Here is a 15,263-nt window from a genome sequence, read left to right as displayed (position 1 = left end):
AGCTCAACTGGAATTCCATCACCTCCACTAGCTTTGTTTGTAGTGATGCTTTCTAAGGCCCACTGGACTTCACATTCCAGGATGTCTGGCTGTTGGTGAGTGATCCCACCATCGTGATTATCTCAGTTGTGAAGATCTTTTTTGTATAGTTCTTCTGTGTATTCTTGCCATCTCCTTTTAATATCTTATGCTTCTGTTAGGTCCATACAATTTCTGTCCTTTATCGACCCCATCTTTGCATGAAATATTTCCTTGGTATCTCTAATTTTCTTGAAGAGATCTCTAGTCTTTCTCATTCTGTTGTTTTCCTCTGTTTCTTTGCACTGATCGCTAAGGAAGGCTTTCTCATCTCTCCTTGCTATTCTTTGGAACTCTGCATTCAGATGGGAATATCTTTCCTTTTATCCTTTGCTTTTCGCTTCTCTTCTTTTCATAGCTATTTGTAGGTGTGGTGGAGAGGAGCTATCCCACGTCTAAGGTCAGGAGAGGTGGCCAAGAGGAGCTACCCCACGTCCGAGGTCAGGGGCAGCAGCCAAAAGCAGCAACCCCACGTGCAAGGAGCGACAGCTGTGCGGGGAGGGCCAAGAGGAGCTACTCCACTTTCAAGGTCAGGAGGGGTGACTGTGAGGAGATACCCCTCATCCAAGGTAAGGAATAGCAGCTGTGCTTTGCTGGAGCAGCTGTGAAGAGATACCCCACGTCCAAGGTAAGAGAAACTCAAGTAAGACAGTAGGTATTACGAGAGGGCATCAGAGGGCAGACACACTGAAACCATAATCACAGAAAACTAGCAAATCTGATCACATGGACCACAGCCTTGTCTAACTCAGTGAAACTAAGCCATGCCATGTGGGGCTACCCAAGATGGACAGGTCATAGTGGAGAGGTCTGACAGAATGTGGTCCACTGGAGAAGGGAATGGCAAACCACTTCATTATTCTTGCCTTGAGAACCACATGAACAGTATGAAAAGGAAAAATGATAGGATACTGAAAGAGGAACTCCCCAGGTCGGTAGGTGCCCAATATGCTATTGGAGATCAGTGGAGAAATAACTCCAGAAAGAATGATGGGATGGAGCCAAAGCAAAACAATACCCATTTGTGGATGTGAATGGTGATAGAAGCAAGGTCCGATGCTGTAAAGAGCAATATTGCATAGGAACCTGGAATGTTAGGTCCATGGGCAAATTTGAAGTGGTCAAACAGGAGATGGTAAGAGTGAATGTCAACATTCTATGAATCAGCGAACTAAAATGGACTGGAATGGGTGAATTTAACTCAGATGACCATTATATCTACTACTGTGAGCAGGAATCCCTTAGAAGAAATGGAGTAGCCATCATGGTCAACAAAAGAGACCAAAATGCAGTACTTGGATGCAATCTCAAAAATGACAGAATGATCTCTGTTCGTTTCCAAGGCAAACCATTCAATATCACGGTAATCCAAGCCTATGCCCCAACCAGTAATGCTGAAGAAGCTGAAGTTGAACAGTTCTATGAAGACCTACAAGACCTTCTAGAACTAATACCCCCAAAATGTGTCCTTTTCATTATAGGGGACTGGAATGCAAAAGTAGGAAGTCAAGAAACACCTGGCGTAACAGGAAAATTTGGCCTTGGAGTACATGATGAACCAGGGCAAAGGCTAATAGAGTTTTGCCAAGAGAACACACTGTTCATAGCAAACACCCTCTTCCAACAACACAAGAGAAGACTCTAAACATGGACATCACCAGATGGCCAACACCGTAATCAGACTGATTATATTCTTTGCAGCCAAAGATGGAGAAGCTCTATACAGTCAGCAAAAACAAGACCGGGAGCTGACTGTGGCTCAGATCATGAACTCCTTATAATCAAATTCAGACTTAAATTGAAGAAAGTAGGAAAAACCACTAGACCATTCAGGTATGACCTAAAGCAAATCCCTTATGATTATACAGTGGAAGTGACAAATAGATTTAAGGGACTAGATCTGATAGGCAGAGTGCCCGATGAACTATGGACGGAGGTTTGTGACATTGTACAGGAGACAGGGATCAAGACCATCCCCATGGAAAAGAAATGATTTATGGTAAATACACACAATTAGTTAATCTAACCCATCTTTTAAAGGTATCATGTATTCATTCCAATAACCTTTACATAATCTTTCTCTTTCTGCCCTAAATTAAAAATTTGAAACCCAAGCATATTTAATATGATATCTAATGTAAATACAAATATAAGATCCAATTTTTCTCAGTTGTTGTAAGAAGAATGAAGATAAGCACTTTTGGTTACATAACAAAGTTTTTTTTGTGTGTCACTATAAATAAGGATATTTTGTTGTTATCTTTTGTTTTTACATTCATAATGGCTGAAGTTTCTAATTCTAGTGTTGAAAAGGGTTTAATTTTTGTTTCTTCAAATTTTTAAAAATTAAAAATATACAGATTGATTTAAAATAGATATGGATTTACATATGATTCTAAAGTTGAAAATTAGTTGCTTGCTTTAGAAATTCATCCTAATCTATCTAGCAACATATTTTACATAAATCAAAACAAAGAAAGCATTAGTTGAAACTATGTAGTCTTTATTGATCATCACAGAGTGTGAGACTAGATTTTGGGAGAATTGTTTCCTTATGTAATCTCTTTTTGTTATATTAATAGGTTAAAAGAAAGAATCAGTAAATATAAGTTTGAATGGTTAATTGATTTAGCGTACACCTACTAAAACTTCACTTCTCAACCTTTTTTGTTAACTCATTTCCCTTGATTTGACCTATAAACTCTGGACATAGTTAGGTTAAGCTGTATATTCTCTTTGTATCTTTCTTGTTTATCTACTCTCAGCCTCTTGTATCTTTCATGCTCTCTTCTATTTCCATGACTTTCCCTACTGTCTGTATCTCAAATAGAACACAGCATAGTTACAGTTTTATAATTTAAAAAATCTCAATAATTGTTTAGGCTACTTCCTCTTCCTTAGTCTATATATTTAATCTAATATGGTTTTCTAAATATCTATTATATTTACCTTTTTTCTTGATCTCAATTTGCTATAATTTTAATCCATACTATCATTCACTTTTTTCTTGAGCTGTAGCAATAGCTCCTAAATAACTTTTTATAATGGTTAAAAAACACATAACATAAAGCTTATCATCTTAATCATTTTTAAGTGTACATTTCAGTAGTGTTAAGTATATTCACAGTGATACAAAACAGATCTCCAGAACTTTTTCAACCTGCAATTTGAAACTCTATAGCCTTTAAACAACAAATCCCTTTTTTCTCATTCCCCTGAGCCCCTAGTAACTACCATTTTGCTTTCTGTTTCTGTGCATTTGACCACTTATATACCTCATATAAATGGAATCACATAGTATTTGTCTTTTGTGATTGGCCTATTTCACTTAGCCTAATGTCCTTCAGGTTCATCAATGTTGAAGCATGTGACAGGATTTCTTCCTTCTAAAACTGAATAATCAATTGCATGTATATATTACATTTTACTTATTTATTCATCATTGATGGACATTTGTGTTGTTTCAACATCTTATTATGAACAGTGCTGCTATGAACATGGGTATACAAATATCTCTTCAAGACCTGCCTTAGATTATTTTGTATTTATACCCAGCAGGAGGATTGCTGGATCACATTGCAGGTTCTTTTTTTTTTTTTTTTAGAACCTCCATACTGTTTCCATAGCAGTTGCACCATTTTGCATTCATTCCCACCAATAGAGCACAAGTATTTCAATTTCTCCATATCCTCACCAGGACTTATTTTCATTTATTTTTAATAGTAGCCATTCTAATGGGTGGGAAGTGGTATCTCATAGTGGTGTTGACTTATATTTCTCTGATGATTAATGATGGTAACCACATTTTCATATAATTTTTTCATTTGTGTACCATCTTTGGAGAATTGTCTTATTTCTTTGTTCATTTCTTAACAGGATTATTTCATTTCACTTTTTTGTTGAGTTATAGAAGTTCCAGATATTAACTCTTTGTAGATAAAGATTTGCAAAAACTTTCTTGTAGCCCTTAGATTGCCTTTTCATTGTTGATTGTATCCTTTGATCTGATTTTAGCCAGCTGCTTTTTACAACTCTCAATTCATTATCCATAGTCTATAAAGCCTAAATATGATCAAGCCATTTCACAACCTTATAGACATTCATGCCTTCTCAAAACTCTCATGATAAAATCGTTGTTGTTGTTTTTCAGTTGCTACGCTGTGTCCAACTCTGACACCCCTTGGACTGTAGCCCACCAGGTTCCTCTGTCCATGGAATTTTCCAGACAAGAATACTGAAGTGTGTTGCCATTTCCCTCTCTAGGGTATCTTTCCAACCCAAGGATCGAACCCACATCTTCTCCATTGGCAGGCAGATTCTTTATCACTGAGCCAGAAGGGAAGCCCTTGTGAGTCTTAGTGAACCCCAATCAGAATACAGGTGAAAGTAAACCATGCAGAGGTATATCATAGTCAAACTGCTGAAAATCAAATGTAAAGAAAAAGTCTTAAAAGTGGCCTGAGAAAAATGACACATTACATACATGGAAACAAATATTTGAGAAATCACTATCATTACAAACAATGGTGGCCAGGAAATAGTGGAAATCTTTAAGATGCATGAAAGTGGTGGCCCCCCACCTAGAAGGGAGTTTTTCAAAAGACAGGCCTTCAGATCCCATGGTACAATGCTATCCTTCATTCCATTAAATATTCATGTCATTCCCAAAGAATCTGGTTTGACTGCTCACAAAACAAGCGAGAGACAGAGAGAGGCCTTTACACAGCCATCCCCACCATCCAGGAGAGAGATGCTCTGGTAAAATTAAAATGCTTAAAATTGTCCTGCATAATCTTGCATCTATCTCCCTGACTGATACATTTGTTGACCTCGATTCATCCCTTACTTTCTACCTCACTGGTTTTCACACACTTCCACTAATGAGCCACCCAGCTGTTGTAGGTCCTTTGTGCTTTTCACTCACTCTTGTTTTTCTTCTTATTCTTTGAAAAGAAAACTACATTTTTTGAACCTCAGATGAAATATCATTTATACAGTGACATCTTCCCTGGCTTATTGCCGGAGTCCTGCTCCAGCTGGTCCAGGGGTCCCCAAGAGATGAACGGCATCAGCGAAAGGAAAAGAAAGGAGACAGAAAGTTTCTGATGGCCCAAGGACCATAATCTTTATTGCTTTAGTCTCTATTTATATAGCACATGTTCTTTTATGTAATGATTTTTACAATATTTTTCCATTAAATCAACATCCCCTGATTCTAAGATGTGTTAAAAGTTTTTTCCTAGTCCTTTGTCACATTTTGGTTACATGTTTACCCAAAAACCTATTTTTATTTTACTAAAACATAGTCTATAAATCATATTATTCCATCTACTTATCCTGTACAGCCTGCTACTACAGTGAGTACAGCGTCTTGCTTCAGTGAATAAGTACTATAGCAGTGGCTAAGGGCAAAACTTCTCATAGTACAGCCATCGTCAGTGGTGGTTTGTTTACCATCTACCCACATAACACAAGGCTATTTCTGGCAGGGACAAGTCTTTTGCAGCTTACCTAGAAACCATTTACAATACAATTCATATAGTTCTTTTCCGTTTATGCTTAAATTTTGAGGGGAAAAGGCAATTGGCTTAGTTTCTGTAATTTTTCCTGATACATGACCAAAGTTTTCCAGTCATCAATAACAATCTCCTCATGAGGCCAGGTCACAATAGGCTTAGGGCTTGTTTTCCAAATGATCATGGCCTTATCCCCTGGCTGAATGTTAGGGACCCACCAGGCAGGGGCCTCAGTAGGTTTAATCATTTTTGGAATGTTTCTCTGGGGCAAGGGATCATTTTTCTTTTTACTGGACTCTCATGAGCTCATCATGGAAGCCCCTACAACTCCAGCCATCAAAGAATGAAACAGAGTTAGCCACAACAAAAGCATAGAAACAGGAAGGAGGGAAGGTTCTGATCCTGGAGAGAAATCGCTTTGCAGTTTCTTCTTGAGTGGTGCCGTGACTTTGTCATCCAGCAGTAGGTCCAGAACGGCTCCCAACAGCTTATCAACATAGACAAGTTTCTAGTTACAAATGCTCTGTGAGCTTATTTGTAGTATTTATCAAAATTATAATGGAATCATTAATTGTGCAGTTAGGCTATTATTTTTTAGATTTGTCTCCTTAAATAGAATGGAATATCCATGAATTAAAAAGCAATCATTTCTCTTCACCACTGTGTCTCCAAGCCTAGCAGAGTTCCCTGACTATTGAAATGTTCTACAGATATTTTTGTGATGAATAAAAGAAAACATGATAAAATAAATTATCTAATTTCTATAGAGCACTCTTAGCTAGGGCACCAGATGATGATGTCTTTTTGGGAGGTATGGTGCCGGGATCAGAGAATTAGGTGTTATATTCTAGTTGATATATAGGAATAAAATATTAAGACAAAAATTTACTAGGTTTAAGGGTGCAACATGTGAAGGGTAGAGGAAAAGCACAATGGAATATAAACCAAGAGTCAGGGACCAGGCGAAATTCAAAATTGATTTGGGAGTAAGGCTAATAAAAAAGTGGCAAGGTCCTAGGAAATCTGTATAATGAAATTGAAGAGCAGTTTGCCTAAGTTTACTGACCTTGAAACAAATTTAGGGTAGCTGAGTGGGATAAAACATGATTTCAAGGGGAATAAATGTTATCATGTTCAAACACATGGGCCAAGACAAAGACATAACTACTTATTCATGTCTTCAAAGTTTAAATACATGCTTTAGTTATATTAGTTATATATCTCCCTCTACAATAACTATTATGTTTTCCCTGTGAGTTGCACATTCTTTGTATTACTTTACAACAGATATTTCTAATACTTCTGGGAATGTATTAAAAGTCAATCATGTAGAGTAAAGCAATTTAAAAATTATTTATTGGACCAAGAGAATCCTGCTAGTTTTAATTAGAGGTCTAGTGCTTCCATCTAGGAACATATGTAGTTACCTCTCAGAAACCATATCTCCCTATGACCAAGGAACATGGCTTGTTTTTTCTCTCTCTAAATGGTGGAATTTAATCACAGCACATTGTTAAGTGTTCTGATCTTAACAACAATATTCTACTAAATCTTTGTAATCATTTAGATCAGGACTACCAGGACTTGTAGAGAAGAAAATGGCAACCCACTCCAGTATTCTTGCCTGAAAAATCCCATGGACAGAGAAGCCTGGTAGGCTACTGTCCATGGGGTCACAAAGAGTAGAACACGACTGAGCGACTTTACTTACTTACTTACTTACCAGGACTTGATGGCAGTTTTACTTTCTAATCATGACTATTATTTGTATTTGTGTTACTCTAAGAAAGAAGGTAAATTTTTATAAACAGAAAGAAAAATGTTAACACTTTTTTCTAGGTGATATTTAATACAATATTGTACAAAAAGATTTTTGTCTTATTTCATGAAGCTGCCTTTTACCCTTTAAAATGCCAGCATCTGACAGTTGTGAACTCTTTACTTTGTTGAACAAGCTCTAACCCAAGGAAAATACCAAGAGTATACCAGTGATTAACCTTTAAACAAGCCTTGCCTTGTAATAGTTAAGTCTCCATTGCGGAGCTCTTCTCATAGGACTTTTTTTCTATTATAATTATCATATAAGTTCAGTTCAGTTCAGTCGCTCAGTCGTGTCCGACTCTTTGCGACCCCATGAATTGCAGCACGCCAGGCCTCTCTGTCTATTACCAACTCCCGGAGTCTACCCAAACCCATGTCCATCGAGTTGGTGATACCATCCAACCATCTCATCCTCTGTCGTCTCCTTCTCCTCCCGCCCCCAATCCTACCCAGCATTAGGGTCTTTTCCAATGAGTCAACTCTTCACATGAGGTGGCCAAAGTATTGGAGTTTCACCTTCAACACCAGACCTTCCAATGAACACCCAGGATTGATCTCCTTTAGGATGGATTGATTGGATCTCCTTGCAGTCCAAGGGACTCTCAAGAGTCTTCTCCAACACCACAGTTCAAAAGCATCAATTCTTCAGCGCTCAGCCTTCTTCACCGTCCAACTCTCACATCCATACATGACCACTGGAAAAACCATAGCCTTGACCAGACGGACCTTTGTTGGCAAAGTAATATCTCTGCTTTTCAATATGCTATCTAGGTTGGCCATAACCTTCCTTCCAAGGAGTAAGCGTCTTTTAATTTCATGGCTGCAGTCACCATCTGCAGTGATTCTGGAGCCCAAAAAAATAAAGTCTGACACTGTTTCCACTGTTTTCCCATCTATTTGCCATGACGTGATGGGACCAGATGCCATGATCTTAGTTTTCTGAACGTTGAGCTTTAAGACAACTTTTTCACTCTCCTCCTTCACCTTCATCAAGAGGCTCTTTAGTTCTTCTTCACTCTCTGCCATAAGGGTGGTGTCATCCGCATATCTGAGGTTATTGCCATTTCTCCTGACAATCTTGATTCCAGCTTGTGTTTCTTCCAGCCCAGCGTTTCTCATGATGTACTCTGCATATAAGTTAAATAAGCAGGGTGACAATATACAGCCTTGACGGACTCCTTTTCCTATTTGGAACCAGTCTGTTGTTCCATGTCCAGTTCTCACTGTTGCTTCCTGACTTGCATACAGGTTTCTCAAGAGGCAGGTCAGATGGTCTGGTATTCCCATCTCTTTCAGAATTTTCCACAGTTTATTGTGATCCACACAGTCAAAGGCTTTGGCATAGTCAATAAAGCAGAAATAGATGTTTTTCTGGAACTCTCTTGCTTTTTTGATGATCCAGCGGATATTGGCAATTTGATCTCTGGTTCCCCTGCCTTTTCTAAAACCAGCTTGAACATCTGGAGGTTCACGGGTCATGTATTGCTGAAGCCTGGCTTGGAGAATTTTGAGCATTACTTTACTAGCATGTGAGATGAGTGCAATTGTGCGGTAGTTTGAGCATTCTTTGGCATTGCCTTTCTTTGGGATTGGAATGAAAACTGACCTTTTCCAGTCCCGTGGCCACTGGTGAGTTTTCCAAATTTGCTGGCATATTGAGTGCAGCACTTTCACAGCATCACCTTTGAGGTTTTGAAATAGCTCAACTGGAATTGCATCACCTCCACTAGCTTTGTTCGTAGTGATGCTTTCTAACGCCCACTTGACTTCACATTCCAGGATGTCTGGCTCTAGGTGAGTGATCACACCATCGTGAATATCTGGGTCGTGAAGATCTTTTTTTACAGTTCTTCTGTGTATTCTTGCCACCTCTTCTTAATATCTTCTGCTTCTGTTAGGTCCATACCATTTCTGTCCTTTATCGAGCCTATCTTTGCATGAAATGTTCCTTTGGTATCTCTAATTTTCTTGAAGAGATCTCTAGTCTTTCCCAATCATATAAGTAATGCATAGCTTTTGAACTTTCAAATAATATTACATTCTGTTTATATTAAAATATCAGACTAAGATGTAACTTTGAAGGTCCAACAGTTACATCATCACTTAGTCACCATGCTGGTATTATGGGCTTTTTCTTTCCAGTGGTTCTTGTTTTGGTCAATATTAGGTATATAGAAAAGCAAATTGACCAAGTTCTAAGCCTTATACTTCTTTTGTTTTAACACAAATTAAGTATTCGTTATTTTAGACAAATCAATTTCCTTCTCTGTGTCTCAGCTTCTTGTCAGTAAAATTCAGAGTTTTGAATAACAACCCAGTGAGCTTCCTTGCTGCCACTCTGTGTTATGCATTCTCAATGCAGATGATTTTGTCTTGAATATGCGGCCAATTGTTTCTTTGGGAGGTGGCATCTTAGATATAATAGTTTGTGGTTCTCCAAAGGGGCACCATATATAAACAGACACACAGTAAACCTATGGTATTAAAATTCCATAGATGAAAGGTGTGAACAACAAGAAGAGTATGCCTAGAAATGTTTCTTAAGAGGGAGTAGTTTTTTGTTTTTAAGTTGAGAAAAAATGCTTCTTACATTTATGTGCTTCTTAATTCATGGACTCAGGCTAAATTAGTGTTACAACTCCTTTTAGTACTTTTCCATAGAATCATTATGTGAGTCATACACACAGATGTTCATAGTGATTATTTTATGCGCCATGTTTGTTTGCATATAGACATTGCTTGTATATTTCAGTCTTCAGGTCTGCATTTCTAGGTTATTATTTCCAAGAAAGGATGTGAATCCTAAAGAAAAGTGCACTCAGGAATAAGTTTATACAGTGAAAAGAGGATTTTCTAGCTTTGTAATATATATTCTCTTACTGCTGAGAATTATTGGACTATGTAAATTCTGAATTGTAAGGTATGATTTAAAAGTAGAGGAAACAGTTGAGCATGATTCAAGTTACTCTATAAATATTTAGGAGCAGTTTCTTCCATTTTTAATATTATATACAAAGTATACCAATAAAATGAGTGCTCTTTCTCATGTTTAAATCCAGTACTTGGAAGACAAAACAAGAATCTGTAGTTGTTTAAATAATTTTAACACAGATTTTTCTCTTTTAATTTCCCTTTGTTTTTCATGAAACAAGTTAAAACAGCAAAGTGAATGTAAGCAAATGACCCTGGATAATAACAGACATTATCAAAGATTTCAAACAGACATTTTCACAGACTTACAAAATTGTTACCAGTATGGTTCCAAAGAGTAGATAAGCCTCTACTGGCTGCAAGCTGCAGATACTTAGAAAGATGGTCCATGCCAACCATTACTTTCCCAATCCTGTAGGGAGCCTTAATTGCAGTCCTCACACTGTCTCACTTTAATTTATTGACCAAATGGGAATTTCCAAAAACAAACAAACAAAAATTAACTCATCAATGGCAATAAGGTAACATTTTCTAAATTTTAGACTAATGAACAAAAATGTCTAAGGTACAGTCAATTAAATGGATAATTAAATTTCCCATTATATTGTGATGACATTTTGCACACACACGTACATACACACATACAGGTATAAAATACCGATATAGTACATAAGAATTGGGGTACATAAGAAGGCAGAATAATGATCTCCCAAAGATATCTATAGCTCAAATGGTAAAGAATCTGCCTGCAATGCAGGAGACCCAGGTTCAATCCCTGGGTCAGGAAGATCCCCTGGAGAAGGGCATGGCAACCCATTCCACTCCACTTCCTTCCTGGAGAATTCCATGGACAGAGGATCCTGGCAGGCTACAGTCCATGGGGTTGTAAAGAGTTGGTTACGACTGAGCCACTAACACACAAAGATATATATGTTCTAATCTTTTGAACCTGTGAATATGTTATATTACATGGCAAGGAGGAATTTGAGTTGCAGATGAAATTATGGTTGCTAATCTGCTGATTTTAAAGAGATTATCCTGGATTATCTGGTGGGCCCAGTGTAATCACAAGGGTTCATAAATGGGGAAGAGGGAGGTAGGAGAATTGAATTTGAGAGGCAGCATCAAGAGAAAAACTCCACTGGCCATTACTGGCTTTGAAGATGAAAAGGAGCTACATCAAGGACAAAGAGCAGCCTCTAGAAGCTGGAAAAGGCAAAAACGTGAATTCTCTCCTAGAGCCTCCAGAAAGGAGTGCAGCTCTGCCAGTTGGATTTTAGCTCAGTGAGACTATATCAGACTTCTGGGGTCCAGAAATAAGATTTTAAATATAAATATAAATGTAAATATATATATATATATATATATATATATATATATTTGTTACAGCCCAATAGAAAACTAATACAATGAAGTAAAATATTCCAAGATTATAAATGTATTAGTAAGGACAAATTAACTGCAAGAAAAAAATCAGAAATTGTGCTTATGCCTTCAAAAATTATGCTTATTTCATCAGAGATATGGTTCAGCAGAGTAGCTCAGTAGCTCAGAACATTTTACGTTTTATTTTTATTTCATTTTAAGTCCTAGTCCTACCAAATTCTCAGTGGGTAACCTTAGCCAGTTGCTTAATATCTGTGGCTCTATTTTCTCATCTTGATGGTGGATAAGATAATTTTACCTCAAAAATTAGTTTAAATAAATACATCTGATATTATAATCAGTAGTAACTGACACAGAGAAAGCCCTATGTGTATCTTTCCTATTATTTTTAATATATTATTTGATATTTGTGCCATTATTATTCTTCTGAGATACGGAATAATCTTTAGCTTTTAGTAACATAAAAACTAAACTGGTAGTATCCAGTTTAGCTTTTATGCTATTGAATATATTTTATATAATAAAGAATTTTTTGGTTTCAATATTATACATCAAAGAATCCTGATATAAAGTTTTAGCCCTTGATTATTTGTATAGATCTATTGAGGGAGATTTTTAAGGGATAGTTGCTAACAATATCATTATCACAGGTGAAGCATGAGCTATGCTCCTTTATGTTCCAGATATCCTCCTTTGTCTGACTTACTAATGTGAGTATCTTCAACATGAATTTTGTATATCAGAAATAAATAGGGGAAATGATAATTTTTAAATCATGTGGTGGTGGGTATTCTAAAGTTAAATTAAAAAGCACTAGACCTCAAGGATCTTGTTCTTTCTTTGAAAATATATAATGATTTTATGTATTTCTATATGTCTGTGTGTACCAAACACCTAAAATTCATCCATTATTTGCTTTCTCTGTGTTATATTTCTATTAAACACGGCTATTGGAAAAATGCTTATGCTTAGTTTTTCACGCAGTGGTTTGTGTAAAGAGAACAATGTATACCTAACATAAGATAAGCTTCTCTTTGATTTACCCTCTCCTTATACGGAAGTGTTGATGTTGGCCATCTTTCAACAGTGCAACATGGCTCCTTTTAATATATTTATGCCACCACAAATTCACTTACATCAGCCAGCCTCAAGGAAAGGAGAACACATTGCACATTGCTCAAAGCTACACAAAACCACTGAGATGTAGAAAGATATCTAACGATGGGTTTTATCTTAAAGTGTCTGCCTACAATGCAGGAGACCAGGGTTCGATCCCTGGGTGGGGAAGATCCTCTGGAGAAGGAAATGGCAACTCACTCCAGTACTTGTGCCTGGAAAATCCCATGGGAGGAGCCTGGTAGGCTACAGTCCATGGGGTCGTAAAAAGTCAGACACGACTGAGCGACTTTACTTCACTATTTTATGGAGAAAAAAAAAACAAAAACAAAAACACTACAAAAACTTAGTGCTTTATTTCTAATCTGTAAAATGAAATTAGATTAAACTTTCCTATCTCCATCTCATTTTTTCAAGCTTGTTTTTATTATATATGATGAAAGGATGTTTTGCAGGTATAATCATGTCAAACAGTGGAAGGTGATCCTTGAGAGACTCAGCAACTCATGGAGCTGGAAGGACTTTGACAGTCATCAAATCTATACACACTCAACTAAAATTCAACAATATATTGAACAAACTGTTAAAATTTATATCACTTTTCATGTTCAGGATATTAGAGATCTCAAATATTAATGTCTGTGTTATGACATATCCCTTTTAGCTTGTCTATTTATAGTTGAAGTAAAAAATACTAGATTGGTTTGCTTTGTTTAAAAAAAAATCATGGCTTTTAGATTATTTTAAAGCTTTCCTTTCTGTTTCTTTTTAAATTAGATAAGAGGAATACTTTTATTCTTTGGTCCTTAGGTTACAGTGTCCAACATCTGGTCTTTCCCACCTCAGTCTTTGTTTACTTCAAGCTTCTAAAGAATGTATTGACAGGGACTTCCTAGGTGGTTCAGTGCTTAAGACTCTGCCTTGCAATGCAAGGGGTGCTGGTCCGATCCCTGGTCAGGGAACTAAGATTCCACATTCTGTGGAGCAACTAAGTGCTCTAGAGCCCATGAGACACAACTAAAGAGCTGTATGCTACAACTACTGAACTTGGATGCTCTGGAGCCCCTGTGCCACAACTACAGAGTCCGTGCACGGTAACAAAAGATCCCACATGATAATATCCCACATGTCACAGCTAAGGCCCAATGAAGCAAAAGAGAGAAGAAATAAAGAAAGGAAGGAAGGAGGAAATAAAAAATATACTGACTAAAATTCCTTCCATTTTAAAGTGATACATTTGCTCCTATTCTCATTATGAAAGTGAAAGTCACTCAGTCATGTCCGACTCTTTGCCACCCCATGGGCTATACAATCCATGGAATTTTCCAGGCCAGAATACTAGAGTGAATAACCTTTCCCTTCTTTAGGAGATCTTCCCAACCCAGGGATCGAATCCAGGTCTCCCGCATTCCAGGTGGATTCTTTACCAGCTGAGCCACAAAAGAAGCCCGTGTATTCTCATTAAATATCACCAATTTACAATGATAAATCAATCTTATCCTTGAATGTATTTGACATTCAACATACAAGTTTGGCAAAAACAAGAATCTAATGAAGATGAGAAACCAATTTCTCCATTTTTTTTTTCTAGTGATAAATCAGTCAAACTACATCTGAGATGCTCACTTAGGGAAGGAGTAAAGCCTGTTTATTGTCAGAAACTGGGTTGTCACAGCTGAGTCTCTCTGTTTTTTAATTTCTTTGGAGTATATTTAAATATAAAGTTGATTTCAAAGGCAAAAAAAAAATTTCAATTCAATTCTCCTTAAGTATAGTTTAGCTGGAGAGATCAGGGAAGCATAGTTGACTATCACTTTGAAAATTCTGCAGTATTATCTCAGAAAATAGGGTATGACAATGTTCTTATCAAAAGAAAAATACAGATATCTATTCTGGCAATCTTAGGGATGGAAAAGGGGTGGAGAAGGCAGTGTAAACTGAAAAAGATATGTTAAAACCTTTGTGTCCTGAAACGTGGGTACTACAGATGTTTCCTAAATGAAATGATATTGATTCAGCTTTAATGTGAATGCATATGATATAGGTTTTCTAAAAGATATTCATGATTATAATTTAAAATATATGGAAGAAGTAAAGTAGTAAATACCTTTATTAGTATTTCTCCATTTGTTGTCTAGTTTGTAAACACAGCACTAAGAAACTAATATGTGTGTGTTATGAAAATGTATTATATATAGGCATTTTTAAAAATTACAGTGAAGTTTGACAATTGGCATGAAAGTCATAAGGTTCCCTTCTATTCAGGGTAATCACCAATACAAGGGATATCTTTTAATATTCATCTTATAAATATTATTGAGGCTTTCAGATGCTAATATGCATCTGTCCTTTTTTAAGGACATCAAACAAAAATTCTGTGGATACCATGGGAATAAACAATAAAATTAAGCATTA

The 15,263-nt window shown here is 36.8% G+C and overlaps 1 protein-coding gene across 10 annotated transcripts in view; it reads right to left on the bottom strand.

Annotated features, from left to right (window-relative positions):
- LOC145514141 (uncharacterized) overlaps window positions 1-15,263 on the bottom strand; it is a 959,076-nt gene that overhangs the window by 413,349 nt on the left and 530,464 nt on the right. The window lies entirely within an intron of this gene.

This window comes from Giraffa tippelskirchi, chromosome 7 (genome assembly GCF_054371585.1).
Source record: "Giraffa tippelskirchi isolate mGirTip1 chromosome 7, T2T-mGirTip1v1.2.pri, whole genome shotgun sequence".
Classification (NCBI taxonomy): domain Eukaryota; kingdom Metazoa; phylum Chordata; class Mammalia; order Artiodactyla; family Giraffidae; genus Giraffa; species Giraffa tippelskirchi.
The sequence above is the reverse complement of the archived record's forward strand: the minus strand, read 5'-3'. Positions and strand labels throughout refer to the sequence as shown.